The following is a 20,461-nucleotide window of genomic DNA, read 5'->3' on the forward strand; positions in this document are numbered from 1 at the left end:
ACCTAGACGAACTTGTTTCGATTAACCAGGTACGTCAGCGTAAACCTTTAGAAAATCGATTTCTATTCATTTTGTTGAAAAACTTGGTTTTAAAAATACAGGGCCTTCCATTAAGAAGTGTTACTTTAGAAGTGTTTTCTCCAATTCACAATTTTTTACGAAGCTTCATTAATTTCTACAATAAGTCGTGTTGTGCGTGTGTGACTGTGTGGTGGATCTTTATAAAATTGTGTAGATGTTATTCAAAATTGTAGGGAAATTTTGAAAATTGGAGATGTCATAATGTCTATTAAAATCATTAAGGGAAGAAATGACATTTAATTTAGTTTCTATTTCTTGCGATCGATGCAGACAATTTTTCTTTTGCATGAAGATCCGCAGTCAAGTGATCAGATAATAAAGAAGTTGAATAACAAAGTCCCGTACAATTGATATTACGACTTCCCTTATTTTAGATAAGCAGAATAGCGAAAATGTGGGACGTTTATAGGCGATTTATTGGAAGAGCGCGTGAAATATCTTGTTTCTTCGGTCTCGTCTTGAAGAGAAGAAGAATATGTTGTCGTAATTATGTTCGTGAAAATATATATCACCGTTCGCTGTATCACCGGTAGCCGTGATGAATGCCGGGCTTTTCTATTCGAAGCGACGAAGTTGAATAAAGGACCTCCATTCGAATCACGAGGATTTCTGTTATCGAGTTATATAAATGATTGATACGCTACCGATAGGGCAGAAGTGTCCACTTTGTCTACAATCCGCCTGTATATCAATCATCTTCGAGTGGCCGAGGAGAATCGAATAAATGTTACGCTGGTTGTACGATAGAAATGTAAATCCGACGAGAGAAAGAGAGAGAGAGAGTAAATATCGGACAGGATTTTCGAAGAACGCAAGTGATCTCGCAATCGAAAAATCGTCCGCCGATAAAACCAATTATTCGTTTAAATATTCAATGGCCGAAGCTAGACGCGGCGATCGGAAAATTATCGTCGACAACGGTGTTTATTTTATTTATTCATCGGTAAGAGGATTAAACGTTCGGTCGGAAGATACATTTTTTTACAGCGAGAGGATTAAAATGAACGTCGATACGAATATCAAAAACTGACGTGCAGCAAGAGAATGTAACAGCTTCATCGTGTCCGACGCGACAAGCTACGGATCAACTATTTCGCAAACGGGCGGAAATGAAATTTCGCGGAATTTAGAATAACGTGGAAGTTAGGCGCGCCGGTTGGTCCTGGCTTTTTGGAACATCCTGTCGACAGTCTTCCTGGCGGACGCTCAACTTTCCCGTAAATCTCGGAACGACACGAACACTTTCCGAAACTTACAGCTCTCGAAATTCAAACATGGCATTTAATTAAAAGCCTCTTCAACGGTCTGGCCGTTTCAAAACGCAAAAACATGGGAACATCATACTAAATAGAAGACGTTTTTAAACACTGGTCCGGCCCTATTGTCACAAGTATGAAAATATAATTTATCGTTTTCTGGACACCGTGAGGACCGCTATTCTAAAAAGAATTATTTTGATACAACTGTTTGACGCATTTATATCTCAAGACAGTGTAAATAGGTTTGGGGCAGTTCCTGGAAAATAGTTTCCCAGATATTCTCCACCCACAATATTTTGTTTATGGGGATGTACTACAGTATAAACCACACGAGCATTTGCGTAAAGACTTTATTTTCAAGCGAGCTTAATTAGCGTACCAGACTATGGACTACGGACTATGAGAACTGAACTGGGACTCGACTGACTCTGAAACTACACAGTTCTCTTAAAAATAGCTTTCTCTAGTCACGTACACCATAAATCGTGTCCAGCCGTTTGCACGCTTAGTTACCTTGTAAGGACTTCGAATTTCCTCGACTAGTCCTTACAGTTTATATTACACGATAGGGATGAACATTTTTATAAAAGAAACAGTCTGCAGTTCATTTCATTTCCTCAGAATTCATTCGAACAAATTTTTAAATAATTTCGCAATCTACTGGCAGTGGGGATTTAAGCAATAAATAATAGTACTTCATAACAAAGCACGCTGAAATTATAATAACGGGCGAACTTTCATAATCCCCATAATCTCGGATCGCATCGGTAAATCATGGATTCGTATAGAAATCAATTCAACAACATTTATCGAGTACAGAGCGATTCAGGAAAAATAAAGAACAAGGGAGAGAGAACGAGAAGAAAATAAAGAAATGTAAAATGAAACTGTCAGCAGCTTATTTCATTTTCCCAGAATAAAGATCGTCGCCCATTTAACAGCAGAACACCTCACGGCACACGTCAGGCCAACATCAACATATTGGCACCTCTCAAAAGAATGAAAAAGGGAAAAGGAGGAGTGTTTGATGTTGGGGGGATGTTGTGCTGTTGTCATTAAGTGGACGAGCTTTTATTAAAGTACATACATGTAAATAACGTGAATACGTCGACGCCATTCTAGCGTCGTGCTGTTAAATGGTCAGCGACCTTTAATCGAAGTAAGTCCATTTTTCAAAGCAATTGTGCTTGTTTAACCCTTTGCACTCTGAAATATTTTTCTATTTTACAGCCAACAATTCCTTACTATTTTGAGTGTTTTATTTGAAATTTACTTCAAAGGATAGTTCCTTGACTGCTACTTACTTTAACCCTTCGCTGCATAGTGTATCATATCTGATACAGTTAACAAATCTGGTATATATTATAGTAAACTAAGAATGTGTCTTCTTACTATTCTACATATTTTATCTCATTTGATAAAATGTTGTTTTAATTTTATTTAATATTTTTCCCTTAAATAAAACACAAAAACTGACCTTCTTTCAATTTTTTCATCCATATTAAAAATATCATGCAGTGAAGGGTTAAACAATTTTGTTTGCTAATTATTATATTAAATATAGCTCTCAAATTTTGTTGTAATTTATATTTATGAAACTTATATTAGAGTTTTTAATTAAAAAATAAGAAATTAAATAAATAAAGGAAGAACCAAATACATATAAAAACCCGTTTCCTTTACATTTTCCTTTCTCTGATGTCGAGCCACACTCGACAAAGGAGTGCAAAAGGTGAAGTAAGAAAGATTGTAAGAAAAAGTATATGCATAAGTATGAGTGTGTAAATTGGTGCGTATGTGTAAGAAAAAAAGAAGAGTGCGATATGACTAGTGCAATATCAATTGTACCGTCATACGGTATGAATTTATGTATCGAGCTGGATGCGTCCAGGAACAATCCACGTTGTAGAATTACGAATACATTACTATTAACTAGTCTTCCATCATACCTGCATACATGGTGTCCCAAAACTGTGCTTCCCCGAGTGGGCTGATGCCTGAGATCATTTGAAGTAAATTTTCCCTTTACGAAAATATTCTCCGCGGCTCCGTTAAGGAGTTATTAACGAAAAACCAATCAGAGCGCGGCTGGAGCAGAGTGTGCGTCGCCATTGGCTGAGCCGCGCTGTGATTGGCCCGTGTTTTTCGGGAATAACTCCTTAACAGATCCGCGGAGAACATTTTCGCAAAGGGAAAATTTACTTCAAGTTACCCGAGGAATCGTCCCTTTCAAGGAAGTACAGCATTTTTGGAGCACCCTGTATGAATTTAATTTCAGAACAGCCTGTGTTCTGCACGGACAGTGATCGGATACCGACATTATTTTTTTATGACTGCGTCTACCGCGCCGAGAGTTCAAAAGAAAGCCGAACGTAGAGAAGGACAGCAGGGCAGTGGAGTGGATAGGCACTGGACAGTGATCGCGTATCCGATCGCGGACAGTAAACGCGACTTTACTGTAGTAGGCAAACTTTCGTAATTAACATTATTTCGAGTCGCGTCGATAAACGGAGGATACTTTGCCGAGCCGAAATCAATTGAACAACATATGCTCTGTACAGAGAGCGGTCCATAAAACGAGAAAGCGAGCGAGATGGTGAGAGGAGGAGACGAATAGAGAAATGTAAATTGAAACGATAAAAGAACCCTCGTCGAACGCGGGCCGGATTCACGATTTATAGTTTACCGGCTGACGCATCAAAGGAATCCGTTCGAGACTACTTCGAGTCGGACACAGTTTTGGGGGAGCGTCGCGTCCTGGAGAGGTCGTATCAATTAAAATTGGTTACGGTGCGCGTCCCCCGTCATCGAGAGGGTCGCCGTCATCGATCCCGGGGACGATGGATCGCTCGTAAAATAAAGATTTGGCCAAGAGGGTTGCTCCGGTGGTCTTTTCGGGAGGGTTAGCTCTCGCCCTACGGTAACCCGGCACTCTGTATCCAACGGTGGATCGCATGCACACAGAACCCGGTTCCCGATATACCGTGGGGGGTGGATCGGCGTGTTGAATACTGATTCTCGACGGACGCATACATTACCCGGCCGGATAAAAGATATTTGCATTTTGATGGACCGTGCTGAGTGCATTTGACGTTTCATATGCATTCCTCCTCGGCCGTCTGCACAGCCACGCTCTGCTCTCCGCGAAGTCTACCCGAGAGGAGAAAAAAGCCCTCACCCTTCGCCCCGCCCTTTATTCGCGCTGTCGCCGAGGTATTTGTATTTATTTCGACCGCCTCGAGCACCCCTTTGACCATCTACACGCACGTGCCACGAAATTGTGTCTGTGGTCATAAAGTTAGAACCACCGCCGTTGAGGCACGTCTTTTTTTTCTTCTTTTTTAATTTCAGCTCGTGCTTCCAGCTGCTTTTTGATTTGGCATGCGCGGTTTCGGGAGGAACGGCATGCGTCGAAATTGTTTAAAGTCAAATGAATTTCATTTTGAATGTTACATGTTGACTTTTGAAATTACATATTTGAAATCGCTGTAGCAGTACAGGAAATCGCACAGCAAAGGGCTAAAAACAAATATTGTATATTCCAATAATTGTAAAACGGTTAATGAACCGGTATTTTTAAATAAATTGCAAAAAGAGGCGTTCCTTCATGCTACTTCATCATTTATCCAGCGGAGGCCAATAAAATACACCGCTGTAAAAAGTTAGAGCAATAAAGAAGAATGACACGCGTTGATTGGAAATTAAATATTTAAAATCGCGGTAGCCGTACAGAAAAACGCACAGCAAAGGGTTAAAAACAAATACTGTATATTCCAATAATTCTAAAGGGGTTAATAACCCGGTAATTTTAAATAAATTGCAAAAAGAGGCGTTCCTTCATCATTTATCCAGCAGAAGCCGATAAAATACGCTGTAAAAAGTAAGAACAATAAAGAAGAATTATGCGCGTCGGTGTGGATGAAATCATAAGCTAATTTTCTAGCAGAAATTCTCGGTTTCCCGTTCGGAAAATCCTCGCTGGACTGTAAACTGGAAATTCGCTGGGGGTTTGCAGCAATTTTAAGAATGCAGGCTACTTCGAATATACCGGGAAACGAAGTTGGAAAGATATACACCGCGGGGGCGGAAGTTCAACATCGGTTGCACCGTGTGGAATAAGACTCCGCTAAGGAAAGACTCTTGTTTAACGAAGTTGTGAAGCGTTTGCCGAAGGAAAAGAGAGGAGGCGAGCACCGCGGAGTTTTACTTAATATAATTAACAGGCTCCTGAAGCAGTGTCGAACGAACAAACCCGCCGAGTACTGAAATGTATAATCTTGTTCGGGTCCGCGGGAGGTGGGCTGTGCCGACTGAATTATAGGAACTTTCAAATCGAATGCCTCCGCTAAATGCGTTCCTGTTTGGAAAAAAAACTAATTCATTCCTTTCGATTCTTTATTATATTCTAATTCGGTTACTTCAATGGGACTGACAAGAACGCTGTGCAATGAATCGAGTAAAACAAGTGTTCGTGAAAAGTACGGAAGTCTAGTCAGGTGAATGGTGAGAATGGAGTTCTGGGTACAAGTTTATTAATTCTCAAAATGACAATAAAGAAATTATCTTTGAGTGCCCCCTTTCTCACGGAGACGTGATTAAACAGAACAAAAGAAAAATTAGAATGCAAGATGGACTAGTTCTCTCCTCCTTCTAATCTATTCTTGGTAAGGCAGGACCTCCTTAAGGGGGTAGACTCGTTTCCAGGATTGCAAAAGTGCAAAATTGGGGGGTTTCAATAGTCAAAAGCGCTAGATAAAAGATCACTCTGAGCCGCAGTCGCCCCCAAATTTCCTATTTTTACGTTTACGAGGCGTAACTTGCATAATTGCATTGCTACATACGCAGTTAAAACGGTAAAAATAGAAAATTTGGGGGCGACTGCAGCCTAGACTGATCTTTTATCTAGCGCTTTTGACTACTGAAAACCCCATCTTTGCGTTATCGAAAAATGAGAAGGCGCACCCTGCAGCCTGGCAATCCTGGAAACGAGTCTACCCCCTTAAGAATGACTGCCGCCGCTTGTTAATTGTCTAAATAAATTAATTAAAAAGTTTATCCATTCGACGCACAATTTTTCTAAGCTAGACAGTGGTGTGCATCCGACCGGACGCGAATTTGCTCGATTTATATATGGCCGATCGGTAATATCTACCGGTGTATAAACAGAGAAAGAACAACGGGATGCAAATAGCACGCGCACGCCCGATGGATGTTTGCCATGAGCATTGGAATATGAATGTTGCCTAGAAATTATTCATGGTCGCCGATATTAAACGCTTTCCGGGTGGGCTCGCCGGGAATCAATTGCCAAAAACGTCGATATCGGTGGCGACCTGAAACCGGGATAAACGCGGGACTGTGGTCACAATGGGCCGAAAGACGTGGCAAATTGAAAAATCACTCGCCGTTCGGTGTAACACAAACGGCCCGATCTTTGTGTGCGTGTGCGGCAGGCTCGTGAACTCGCGAACGTGTGCGCGGAAATGAACGAGCCTCCTTCGGCACGTTGTTACCCGGGCAAATTTTTCCTGTCGATATCTCGCGTTAACCAGCGATTCGGCTTTGTTTAATCTCTGCCGCGGGGACAGCCATTTTTCCCAGCAAGTCGTTAACCCTAGATTCGCTCCGGAACACGTCCGACCAACGTATTCCAATGGTATTTATGGACTGCGGATTTTTACGCGCTAATAGCTTGCGGAATTATTTCAATCTTGTTGGCGGGCTGCGAGTTTTATGCGTTTTAGAATTATTGAAAGTACAATAGAACTTGTGGTGTATATATACATATATAATAGAAACACAAGAAAATCAGCAGTGCGAATTAGACTGCGGATCTTTATGAAATTACAGCTTTTGAAATTTGAAATAAATGCTGGGATATAAAATACAACAGAATTTAGTACGATTTTAATTTATTTCAGATCTAAAAAGACTACTATCACGGAAAATAAGATTTTATATGATTCGAGTTTCTCTTAGAATTCGTCTACAAAAATTGCAAATTGCATAAACATCCGCAGTCTACTACGAATAAAGATGATTGGTTAAATAAATAAACGACGTACATAAACATACTAGTGAATAATTTCCAACTCGTCAAAATAATCTGGCAATTGATGCAGACAATTTTGATTTAGCATAAAGCCCGTCTAGTCATAAGTAATAAAAATACTTCTGTTTTAAATGAAGAAGCCTGTATGACCAAATTTCTACGTAGATTGCCAAAGAATTAAAAGCTGTGGAAAGTATGTATACAGGTATTTTGATGAGACTCTATAAATCATTGAACGACGCGGCCTCATTCATTCCCTACCCAAGGCTTCAGTATCATCGCTGATAGCTTCTAAAAACCGGCCGCATAGTGCAATGGACAAGACTCGATTAAGAATTCATGGCAGGCCCGAGTTATTGATCATGAAGCTCGCAGTATATACTAACTTACCGTTAAAGTTGCACTGTTCGCTGCCGGGCGTCGTAACTCGCGGGCGAGATTTCAAAACCGTCGTCTCGGTTGTTTGTTGTAACTTTCAGGATTTCGCAGTCTCTTCGAGGGAAGCGTCCCTTCACTTCATGTCACGGTAATTGCTGTCACAGAACAACACTCTGACGCGAACGAAGTTGCGTCTTCCTGACTTCCGACCAGCGGCCTTTGTCGGGAGTTACCATGTCTGGAAAAAAAGAGGAGAAACGCGTTCAGCAGGCTACAATACCGCATCTACTCGTTACACGAAAATCATCGAAGTTTTAATCATTAATATTCTCGTTCTTGATCATTTTAACCCTCTGTCGTATTTTTGAATGTTCTTCATTCGTCTGTAAAAGAAGATCACGTGCTGAAGGGTAAATGTAAAAATTTGTTTAAAGAGCCAGATGATACACAGAAAAATTGAAGTTGTTTTTCTTCATTGGCACATTCTGTCTGAAATAATTTCAAAAGCTGTGTATAAACACACAGAATAATACAGAATGATTGAGATGATCCCTTCCTATTAAATCTAGGCGAGTCTTATAGAAGAGATCCAAATACGTTTTATATTTTTGTCATTAGAAAGGGAAGAGTTTTCTTCTTTACAATATTCAACCATAAAAGGTACCTTGAACAAAAGGAAGAATTTTAATTTTATGCTGTATTTCAGCTAAATGTTTTCAGGTCGAGTAATAAATGGATCGAGACTCGAAAAAGAATTAGAAGCGGGACGCGTCAAGCTGACGGAACGATTTAAGAATTTTCCGCTTATCAGCCAGCGGGCAATTCGCTCGAATAGGCTCGTAATTCGAGCACTCGGATTCGTCCATACGTGCGCGTGGCCGTAAAAACAGACAATGGACAGTGTCGAAGCGTGGACAAGCTATCGCCCTTTTCCTATCAACGTCGGTAATACACGCTGCTATTTTTCACACTCCCCTCCGTTCGCACCCTTCCAGCAATTCGCTCTCTTTCCCTCTGTTCCCCTCGATCTTTCTCGCTCGCATCGCGCTCGCTCCCTCCTGTCCGCAGAGCTCTTCACGACCGCTGGACACGGTAGTTCTGTCGATTTAAGATTGTCGAAGTTATAAAGCTTCTGAAGGATTCCCCCGGGTTCGCAAGTTTCCCCGAACTTCGTCCTGGTCCTCGTTCATCCCCTTCGCGCACGTCTCTTTCAACCCCCGGTCCTCTCGCGGGCCCACTTTTTCCGGGCTCTCGCAGTTACTTCGGACGTGTCAAAGGAGTAATTCTCCTGTTTCGTGGCTCAAGTTTCCGTTGATCGTCCGCTTACAAACGGGAGATAATGCTCTTTGGTGGCGAGCAGATGGGTTTCGCTTACATTATGTATGCCTCTGTCGCGGCAACCGCGCGGAAACGCAATAAAATCGGTCCAATGTGCGAGATAAAAGAGCTCGGGAGAGGATCGCTTCCACCTGGGAGACGTTCAAGCCTCTTACCAGAAGCCAACGCGATCACCTCCGCTAACTAATTGATGCTAGAAAAACCTTCGAGGCAATCTTCTACGCAATACATCCTCTCTCTTTAATGGAATATTCAGCGAATTTTGTCCCGAGAAAGTGTTATAGCTTCTCCTTTTTGAATCGAACACGTAGAACAACGCTAAAATATCTTTGATCGCATAATAAACTGTTCAGCGCGAAGTTTTGCACTACTGGAATGACATTTTATACCACCACACGAACAATCGTATTGCCACGCGGCCGATTAGGTTGATCAAACGCTTTCAGGCGGGGAGACGCGTTAAACATTATTTAATCGTAGCGCTCGGGCTGCCGTTTTACGGCGCGGAACAATAAATCCCGACAAATTTCTGTCGTTCCATGAAAGGACACCCCGTCTGGCGGCGCGCACCCCGTGGAAAACGACGCGGGGGTGTTACGGTGTCTGGGCTCTCTCGCAACGCCATTAAAACCGTACGTGCCGTCGCGGACGTACCGTACGGCGGGAACAGCTCCTAAATAATGAATACTTAAACGGCCCGGCCAAGGAGCGAGAACCGACTTTTATCTAGCAGCGCGTTGTGTCCTGTCTGGCAAAGGAATCGACAGGCCGCGTTAATTTAATGAAAAATTCGTGATCGTGTGACGAAGATCGGCGCGGCGCGGCTCGTCTGTTCGCGTATATCGTTTCCCGAAGGAAAACGGGTGGCGTTGTCGACAGGGGAAAAAAAGGAACGTATGGAATTAATGATGGCGTACCAGCCCCCCTTGTCTTCGTCTGGCCGTCTACTTGTCTGTGAAAGCACCCTCTCGGCCGGCATTCCGCCTTCGGGCGGAACGTATCGGCGGACAAAGGGGTGGGAGCTGTGTCGAATAACGTTAAACAGTGCAAGCAACCGGTGTAGGTAACTATCGGAAGAAGAGATCGTCACCGGGGGTTGCCGACGGACCCGAGGGGGTGGAAAATACCTCTGCGCCCCGTACACAGACCGGTTCTCGCCTGTCTCGAATCGAAGAGTCGCGTCGGGGGTCGCGATACGGCCGAGCCACCCCTTGTTCCTGTTCTCTCTTCCCTTCTCCATATACAAAGTCTCCTCGCTCTTTCTCCCTCTTCCTCACTCCTTTCACCTCGCTTCCTCCCATCTCTCTGCTTCACTCTTTCTCTCTCTCTCTCGTGGCAACGTAGTCGCAAGCTCGTGCTTCTACCCCTCGCAAAAAAAAACTCGGCTTGCATTTCAGTAAAGAGCCAACCCATCCGCGTGCATGGACAATGGGACGAGACACCCTGCTAGACGGCCGACAACGCCCTTTCTTTTCGACACACGCGTGTCTGCGCTCACGGCGGCGTGTGCGTTCGCCGACAGGGAATAGGCTCTCTCTCTTTCTCCCCCCCCCCTCTCTCGTGCTCTCTTTCTCTGTCCGACCTTACCAATTTTCGTCTCCGCTCGCCGTCGCCGTCCCGCTCGCTACCCCTTGTCCCGCTCGCTCTCTTCATGTGTGTCTGACTTCTTTTTTAAGAGGAACTACAGCGTCGGCGACGATGTCTCGCCCTCGCTTCCAACTCGCGACGCGTGCACCCCGGCACAGTAGCGCGGAAAACAATTTTCTGTGTGCCAGCCGGAAGGGTACTCGCACGGGGAGTTGGTACTCGCCGAGCCGTAAGTACAACACCGTCTGCGGGAATTATACGAGACGCCGATTTCTGGCGTAATGACGCGGATCGGTGGAGCAGCTGCTTCCGTTAACTCGTTCCGCGGGCGATACCGTTCCAATACCGGGGGCCTCTCTCCTCGACGCAGCCCAAATGTTGCGAGAAACGCGAATTTGACACCAGAACTATTACTACTTTTCTAGTATACTTTTTTATTCAAGTACTTGTCATCATAAAAATCCTATGAAATCGGAATAGACTCAGCCCTGTTATTATTATAAAGGAATATATACATTAGTCTCGGTTAGGGCTCGGTAGTTCTAGCATTAATTTACAAGAACCACTGTCCGATTTTACCACGTTTTTATTAGCTCGCTTTCTTGTCTGTCCGTCTGTTTGTTCGGTACAAATTTTGCAATTGATTTTAAATTAACTTCTCGATGAGCTAGAGACTTGAAATTTTAAACATAGCTTAGAACTGGTTGACAATGCAATATTTAAAAAATTCTTTTTAAAAAAGCCTATGCGTTTAGGAGATATAAATTATTAATAAATTTAACCGTTGCCTTCATGTACGAGATATGCACTTTTCAAATTGTACAACTTCATTCCCATCTATCGTGGAAAAACTAAACTACAAAGGCGGGAAGTTTCAAATGTGAAAAACGGTCATTTCAATTGCAACAACCTAATAAAATCATTTTAATCGCTTTTAGCGCTCGGTAGGTTCAGTGTTAATCAAATTCTGCACAGTTGTAGTTTACCTAAAAGTATTTCACAGTCTTTATTATTTACATTTTATAAATTGACACGGCATAAATGCAGCAAATATGGAATTATTATGCAAAATAAAAATGGTCTGCATTCTTACTTTAATAATTTTACCAAGTTAAAAATAATATATTGATGTTCTTAAACGATCTGAATCGTCTATATTTTCAAAATTGGCTACTCATGTTTTCCCATAAATTAAGAAAATCCGCAATCTACTAATTACCTACAGCTCACAATAATCGGACGAGGTCCTCGAAAACGCGGTCTCAAACGAAGACGTCTCAGTCAGCTCTAAAACTCGGTGAAAGCAGTCTGTCCCGTTTGAATGTACGTCGCGTTCACCTTATGAAGTGATTAAACCACCTGACGCGAACGAGAGGCCGGCGCGCCGGTGACGGGCACGAATTCCTTGGAAAAAAAGTTCGCCGTGTCCGTCCGTTTATATTTCCGTCGGGTTCGCGACGAGTGTAAGAACCGCGACGAGGGTTCGCGAGTGCGCTCGAATTCATTCCGCCTCGATAAAAATCACGGGCAAGAGGGCCGAGAAAGCGCGAAACGGCGCGAGGGCCGCCATTATTCAAATTATAAACGCGCCTAACAATGGCAGAAACGTTACTTTCTCGCTGCTTTGGCCAGACCGTGCTTCTCGAATCCGTGGCGGCAGTTGGGCGGGGACAGCCCTACCTGATCCTCGTCGACTACAGTCGGTGACAAAAAGGCGCGACACCCGATGAATTTGTTAATTTTTATTCAGTGTCGTTGTACAGTGTCTCTGTTTGTTAGGATCATTTGATAAAGCTGGAATGTTGTTGCAAATATCTCGGAAACCAGAGTTGGGCATTAATCGGTCAAAATTTTAATAATGATTGATCGATTAATGTGTACGATTAAAAAGAGAAATCATCGAAAAATAGACGATTGAGGAAGTTAATCATCAATCGTTGATTAAGAGAAGAAATCATCGAAAAATCGACGATTAATTCAATCGATTGAGGAAGTTAATCGCCAATCGTTGATTAAAAAAAGAAATCGTCGAAAAAAAACATAAACCACGTAAACAGAGTTTATATTATAGACCAAATGACAATACACCTAAACTCAGTTTACATTTTTGTCAGTATTCATATATAGTTTTCATTCCGCATTTAATTTCGAAATTTCAGTAGTTGATCATTAATCAATTATTCGATTAACGATTACAATTGGAAGGAATGTTAATCGCAATTAACGACTAAAGTAGAAATTTAATCGTTAACCGCAATTGACGATCAATAACTAGGAGATTAATTGTTAAATTGCGATTAACGATTGAAGTAGAAATTTAGCCGTCGATTAAATTTTTGCCCAACTCTGTCAGAAACTAATGAAGACTGCGGATCTGTATGTGTTTATGAAGAAGTTAGTTGGGTGAAATATAAAACAGTAATAATTAGAAAAATTCAAGGATATTGTACTGCTTTTTTTTAACCTGACAATGTCATTAAGGGATGAAATCAATTTCCACTTTACTCATATCCCCGCAATCAATGCAGAATATTTTTATTTTGCATAAAGATCCGCAGTCTAGTCCCATCCTTGTTCCGTTCTTATTTCTAGATAATGCGAAGATGGGGTTTTTCAGTAAAGCGTTAGATAAAAGATCAATCTAGGCCGCGATCGCCGTCAAAAATCCTACTTTTACTGTCGCAGCTTTATGAAAATAGCAACATGCGCAGCCGAATAATGCATTTTACGCTCCGAATAATGCAAATAACGCCTCGTAAACGTAAAAATAGGACTTTCTAATCTTTTATCCAGTGCTTTTCATAAACTGAATCCTGGAAAACGAGTCTACCCCCTTAATCTAATGCTGCTAAATTCCATACTGTACCACAGCCAAACGCAGTGGTCCACTATTTTATCCCCGACTGTATGCAGTTCGAATCAGTCGAGTGCATTTGCAAAAGTACCCGTATTCACACCTTCCGAGCAGCCCTCGTGGACCCTGCGGAACAGGAAGCCTCCGGACTCTTTTGTTTCCGCGAATCTCGGTCTTCCTAGCGGCGCGCGGCTCTGCGGCTGTTGCTCGTTAAAAAACGAAAGGGGCCTCGTTCGTTTGTTCTGGCTTTATTTTCATTTCATCTTTCCCGTCTACGGTCGAATCCACCCTCGACCGACCCCCCTCAGCTGGCTCGTTTTCTCGCGCCGTTCGGAAGTAATACGCTGCCGCTTAATAACAATATTATGTCTGGATACATACGTCCCGAACAGAGTTCGCGAGCAAACCGTCGAACAACCCCCGGGGGTTGCGTGCCAAACAACAGACGCAATGGACATCGCAGAAACCGAGGGTGAGTTTCCTTCTTTTCTCCTTTCTTTATTTTCTTCCTTTCTTCGCGGAGAAGCGAAAATCTCGACGATGCTCGGCCTTTTTTCACTACCGCAGACGGATATAACTACCCGTTGCTATTTCTCTCGTCCGGTCCCTTGGAATTTTATCGGCGAGACGGATCCTGATTGAGCCAGACGACCGGCCGCTTCCGATTGTTTCTCGTGTTTCTGATAGGTGACTCCGACCAAGCTCTCAAAGCTCTTGGCGCTCGGTGATTCGGAACTTTTGTACGGTACACAATAAACAAACCTGCCCTCGGCCGTCTAATAGCGCCACCGGCCGATTGATTCCTGGGGGAGAACACTCCCAGGCGTATAAAAGTAAACAAAGAATAACTCTTTTGTAGAATGAAAAGTTGTATGGTTCGTCGAGCTTTATACGTGTAATTTTCAGCTGTTTCTTTCGACTTTTGAATCCACTTTATTAATGAAAAACATCAGACAAGTGGATAATTTCGAGCGAAAAACAGGCAGACAGTTAAAAATTCAATAATAGACGATATGAATAATATACTTTCCAGTGTAGTGTTGAGAAAATCTCGTACCTAGTGTAACGTTAAAGGGCATCAAAGAGTTTTATATTGTTGAAAATGAAAATTGAGCCTGTCGTTTAATTTGAAGAGCGAAAGAAGTTCGGAATGTAGGATGTTGTTTTAAGACCGGGTACAGCTAATGAAAAAACTTGCGAAAGAATGGAAAGTTCGTAACGACTAATACCTTCGCCTGCGAAAATAATTATTCAACGTCTTCAACAACCGAGCGCCCGTTAAATCCAAAGTTACTTAAATTATCTTCATATCTTCTTAAGGGGGGAAGAATTCCGACGATATTGTGCAACTTTAATTGCCAATTAATCCTGCTTTGCCCTGTCCAGCTCTATAACAAACGCGTCGTTTGAAATGTTCGTTTCGGAATGAGTATTAGTCCAATTAAAATTCCCCGAACGCAGAGCTGCGATAATTGGATCTCGAGATTGACCCAAAAAAGTCGAATCCTGTAAATGGCATTTCCAAATTTATCATTTTATATCATTCTCGCAGGAGTTGATACCATTAAGCAACTTAATAACCTGCGAATTAAAATTTACGAAATATGTCAATCTGCTGATGTTTAGGTTTAAGGACTCCTGGTTCCGTGGTTCGAAACCCACCTTAAACTATGATCCCGTCGCTTAATAACCATAGCAGTTGAAGAAGCGAAATAAAACAATCAAGGGTTAAGGACTCCAATCGGAGATCTGCCAAATCCAAAGACTACAATCTCAGATTTTCTACAGCCTAAAGGCCTAAAGTATCCACTTGTGAGTCCTCAGAAGCTGAAGGACTCCAATTCGTGGACGTCTGTGTCCTAGACCTTCAAGGTGATGGTCTAAAGTCTAAGCTTCCGAATTCAATGACCTTCAGAACCTAGAGATTCAACATGAACATCGCCGAAGCCCAAAGACGAGAACACTTTAGTCGTGGAACTATGAATCTTCAGATTCAGGACCTAAATCAGAAGACCACTAAAACCGGATTCACCCGTCATCGAACACTTGGATCCGACTTCGTAAGCCAAAACAAACGTGTTCTTGACTTGAAACAATATTTTACTTCGATGTGACGTCGTATGCAGATTTATTATGAAATAAAAATGGTACTTACTAATATTTTCTAACGTAGAGAACATGTATAAATCAAATCTGACCAAAACATCTTATAATTTCCAAATAATTACTATTCTTACATTTTCCAATTTTTTAAATTCAAGTGTGGTATGTAATCGTTTTTAAATTAAATATTATATTTGCATATTTAATTTTGCATTCAAATATTATCGTGCCAAAGCAACTTCTAATTAAAATAAAACAATAAAATCAAGCTGGAAGTTTGTATCCTTTAATTACTACGTTGTTGAAGATAAGTAAGTGTCCGGTGATTTTGGAAGGGGGGAACGTCGGGGGTTAATTTCAAATACAAATGAAGAAAGAGGTGTCTTCATATTTCGCATCTGCAATCGATGGAAACACGTTCTCGGTTTCATTCGCATGTTCGACGTTCACAGGCCTTGTACTACAACCGACCATAATATGGCAGGTCCATCCTATACCTCGTCTACGATTGTATTAACGATTCCATTCTTGGAAGGCATTGTTCGTGAGGATCTATCACTGGGGATTTCGCGGCCCTCTGTCAGGCTATCTCTGTAAGACCCAGGCTACAGCACCCTAGCGCTCACCTCCTGCTGCCCCTTAACAACACTTCAATTAGTTCCGACTTAACGGCTTTCAGTTCCGGCGACTCGTGACCGGAATGTCAGACAATTATTCGTTGAACGGTAACTGCGTAACATGAATTTTCAGCCCTCCACGGTAAAATCCGTCTTGACCGCAAAGACAAGGCCAGGCCTTGCGATATTACTAATTTCGAATTAACGTGAGCCTTTTTTTAAACGTAATGGACCTTGAATAATGCTACCGTTAAATTTTGGTAAAATTCGCTTCCAATGAATTGCATACGAAATATTTTAAAATCGCGTGCAGTTCGCTATAATTACACAGTGTAATTTAAAACAGTGGAGACATTAGAAGAATTTAAAAATATCATTGAATTATTTTCAGCCTATGAAACATATTAAAAAGGAAAATAATTTTCTAATTCGCTCCAGTTTGTTACAGTGCAAGTAGAAAATGTTTATTTAGCTACAATAATTTGATCACTGTATCTCGAGCAAACAAAATTGTCGTTTGTATGAACGGTCGCTTTTTGTAACGCTTGGTAACGAAAGTGAATAAAGTAAACAACTAGCTTATTCAACTAAGAATTCTGAGGAAACTCAAACACTGCTCGCTGGTTAATGTAGCTACCACGTACTACAGGGAGTTCCAACTTATTTCCCTCCGAGAACCGCAAGGTCCCCGGCATTCGAACCTCTTCTCACTATGTACAGCCTAGAAGTATTACGATGAAGTCTAAAGAGTGGGGGAAGAACCCCGCGAGGTAGGTGCCGCACAGTGGGACCTTTCGTCCAAATCGGAGACAAAATCAAAGAAACTTTCGATAGAAATGAGGTAGAGCGATGAAATTTTTTAAAAATTAAAGCTGAAACTTTGCAGAATATGGGAAAAATAGGGAGGTTACTGTACGAACGGTTTTTAATCTTGAGAAAATTCGTTAAACATGTAGAATTTCAAGAAATCGATTTTGCAATATCCTGAGGTCGTAGACAAATTTTGAGACCAGATTTGAAATCAGCGTGAAAAAATCTACGGGAAATGAAGTACAGCATGTTCAAAAAAAATTTTTTCCGCCCGTGGTATTGGAAAAACCACAATTTTCTTGAAATTGTGCAAGTTTAACGAATTTTCTCAACGTTCAAAAACGTTCTTACCATAATCTCCCTATTTTCCCCATATTCTGCAAAGTTTCAGCTTTAATTTTTAAAAAATTTCATCGCTCTACCTCATTTCTATCGAAAGTTCTTTGATTTTGTTTCCGATTTGGACGAAAGGTCCCACTGTGCGGCGGAGATATGCGGAGGGACTCAAGAGACTTCTTGCGAGGAGAGGAACAGTAATGGAGTCCTTCGCAGATGAAACATCAGGCGACAACAAATTCAAAGGTGAGAGTCCGGAACAGGAACGCGTGCCCGTCCGGCCACCAAACGATAGGTGTGCGAAATCTTATCGTTTCGGAGCGGAGATGCCAGGAGACATCCAGCTTAGCGAGCAGGGGGATGATAAGATCAAGTATCCGGGGAGGAAAACTGAAGTGAAGCGGAGCGCCACTTAATGTGTTTGCGCGGACCGGTGCCTATACGGAAGCGTCTAGGAAATGAAATACCGTTGCGTACGTAAACGAGCTGTCGGAGCTCTCGGCAAGTAAATAACTAACTTTCTTGGCTGGGCGTAGTACCTTAAACTATCACGAGAAGCTCATTACGTGCTCGGTGTCGCGGGCTTCTCTTTGCGCCGACCAGAAAGCTAATGCTCTGATTACGAAGCAACGACTTCGCTGATTAGAATCGTCAAGGAACTTATAATCGCCGCGCCCTATTTGCACAATCAGATTCACAAACACTGGTAATTACTTGGCCCCGGCTACGAAGGATAGAAGAAGGGCGCGGAGGAAGGGCGGCTGATGGAGCCGTAACGCGTCAGGATTCGTTTAACTTCCTGTACTTTCTACCGATGATGGAAACGGGCCTCGGTAGCTGCGCAACTTCCGGGTCGTCGAGCTGGCGAGGCCGGCAACGCTGCAATTTCGAAGACGAAAACGACATTTACGACGCCATACTTCGTGGCACTGGCGAACTTCAACGACGTTACCTGCGAAGGGACGAAAATACATCCCGTAACGCGCGTTTCATGAACAGACACGAGGCTGAAAGGAGCAGCCGCGGATAGGGGAGTCACAACGGCGAAAGATTTTTCTAGTGGCAATAAAGGGACTTTCTGAGTCAACCGAGACAAAGATTTATGAGGGGAACGTGATCTTATTTTGCCCAAGTCCCGGAGAATTGTCTGTGCCTAATGGGGGAAATGAGTCGGGAAGCTTGTTATCGAACGTAATTAGGCGAAATATCGGCTATTCTAAGTAATCCAAATGAACGGCCCGCGACAGACTTATTGCCGGACTATGTTTCTTATATTACGAGACGTCGATAAATTCAAACCTCTGGTCAGAAACGAGACATTCCCATAATTTAAAAAAATTTATAATTGCCTTTTTCACAAAATATTTCAAGACTGAAACTACTTAACACTTTGCACTCGAAGCTATTTTAACTCGAAAATTAAACATCTCTTCCAACCTAGAATATTTCCATTCTCTATGATTTTTTTAATTTGTTGGATACGAAATTGGTATAATACCACATGCAATACTTAACTATTCAATAATATAAACGAGTGCTAAGGATTAAAAATAGTCTGAGCGTACACAACACATGATTCAATTTTACCAAATTTTAAACAAGACCCCGTACATTAATTCGAAAATAAACAAATGCATTATTTTCCCTAGAATGAACGTTGGTTGTAGCAGGATAATTTTCTTGCACTCATACTAACCCAATTGATTTCTGAAACTCATTTTTAAGCGACGACAGCAGTCTGTTTTCGCCGGCCAGAGGCAAGGAATGATAACTCGGGAGCATCATCGAAGCGACGTCGTCACTCCGTTTCTCTTGTTCCTCCATCTCGTTCGTGACTAGTTCGAAACGTATTATCGAGAGGCTGAAAGTTCCCGTCGAATCAATAAAAGAAATTGGTCGGCGTGTGGCGAACAGATTTGTTAATTTAATGACTCTGCCTCGAGTGACGGCACACGCCGCGCGCCGCTTCGAAGTTTTGCGCGCGGCACCGTCTAAAGTTCCGTCGGTTCGGTACCGATAAGAAGCAACCGTCTAAAATTGGATTCATAGTTTACAGACTGCATTTCCGTGGAACTTAACTTTTCCATTTAACCGGAGGAGTTCCTTTTCCTCTGGCTGGCTAATTCCTTTCTAAAAACATCAATCTTTCAAGGAGTTCCACTCCACTCCGCAAACTGTTTAGAATTAACCTAACCGCCACAAAGACGACACGATGCGGCGGCGGCTACGGTGTAAATACCGTTCCCTCAAAGACATCCTCTTAACGAGGATTCTAATAACGACGAATCAAATTAGTTTCCAGTTGGTACTTTCTCTTAGATGAACTTCCTTCTTCCGCCTGACGTATCAATTCCATTCCGAACGATCTTCGTCGGCCATTTAATGGAGGTTTAAGAATCTACTGGACTCATGCGGTATTTACCACGCATTTTCCGATCTATACTGAAATTTGATGCTCTAAAATAAATCAGTGAACTTCCGTGTCATCCATATTCGAGTGACGAAATTATTCGTTTAGGTTTAAACGTTTAAATGATTCCTTTAAACAGCTTAGGACGTCAGCTATTGATAGGGCTAATAATTTTTAACAATTCTGAAGAGAATTACAAGAATGAATTCTAAGTTCTTCGAAAGATGCTTGTATAAAGCTGGAGGTTCTAAACAAAGAAAAGAGTCACAAAGAACGAACGTAACACGAACGAATCTCGAATTAACTGGAGCATAGATGAGAAAATTAGAGATTACGAATTTTGAATTAGCTGAAGTATAGATAAGAGAATTGAAGAGTTAAAATTTTGATATAGCTGAAAAATAACTATAGCATATTGCCAGCAAACCGCAGACAGTCGATAGTGTTTAGCCGATATCCTGTCGACAAGGTCACGATCGAACAAGCAGCATCATAAATCGTCACGTTCAGTGCTGCAACCGATTCTTGGAGCACTCAATTTTTTCCCTTTCCAAGTTCACTCCCAGTGTCTCGATCAATCACCGACCACCTCCGACTGTCTCCGGGGACAGAAAAATGTCAACAGACCTCACTCGC

At 42.1% G+C, this 20,461-nt stretch overlaps 1 protein-coding gene across 2 annotated transcripts in view; it reads right to left on the reverse strand.

The window, feature by feature from the left end:
- Sema2a (Semaphorin 2a) overlaps window positions 1–20,461 on the reverse strand; it is a 712,886-nt gene that overhangs the window by 545,990 nt on the left and 146,435 nt on the right. For both annotated transcript variants that reach the window (XM_076432556.1, XM_076432557.1), the window contains one exon: window positions 7,783–8,008. The gene's annotated coding sequence lies outside the window, so the exon portion shown is untranslated. The remainder of the gene's footprint in view (window positions 1–7,782; window positions 8,009–20,461) is intronic.

Source organism: Lasioglossum baleicum, chromosome 10 (genome assembly GCF_051020765.1).
Source record: "Lasioglossum baleicum chromosome 10, iyLasBale1, whole genome shotgun sequence".
Taxonomy (NCBI): domain Eukaryota; kingdom Metazoa; phylum Arthropoda; class Insecta; order Hymenoptera; family Halictidae; genus Lasioglossum; species Lasioglossum baleicum.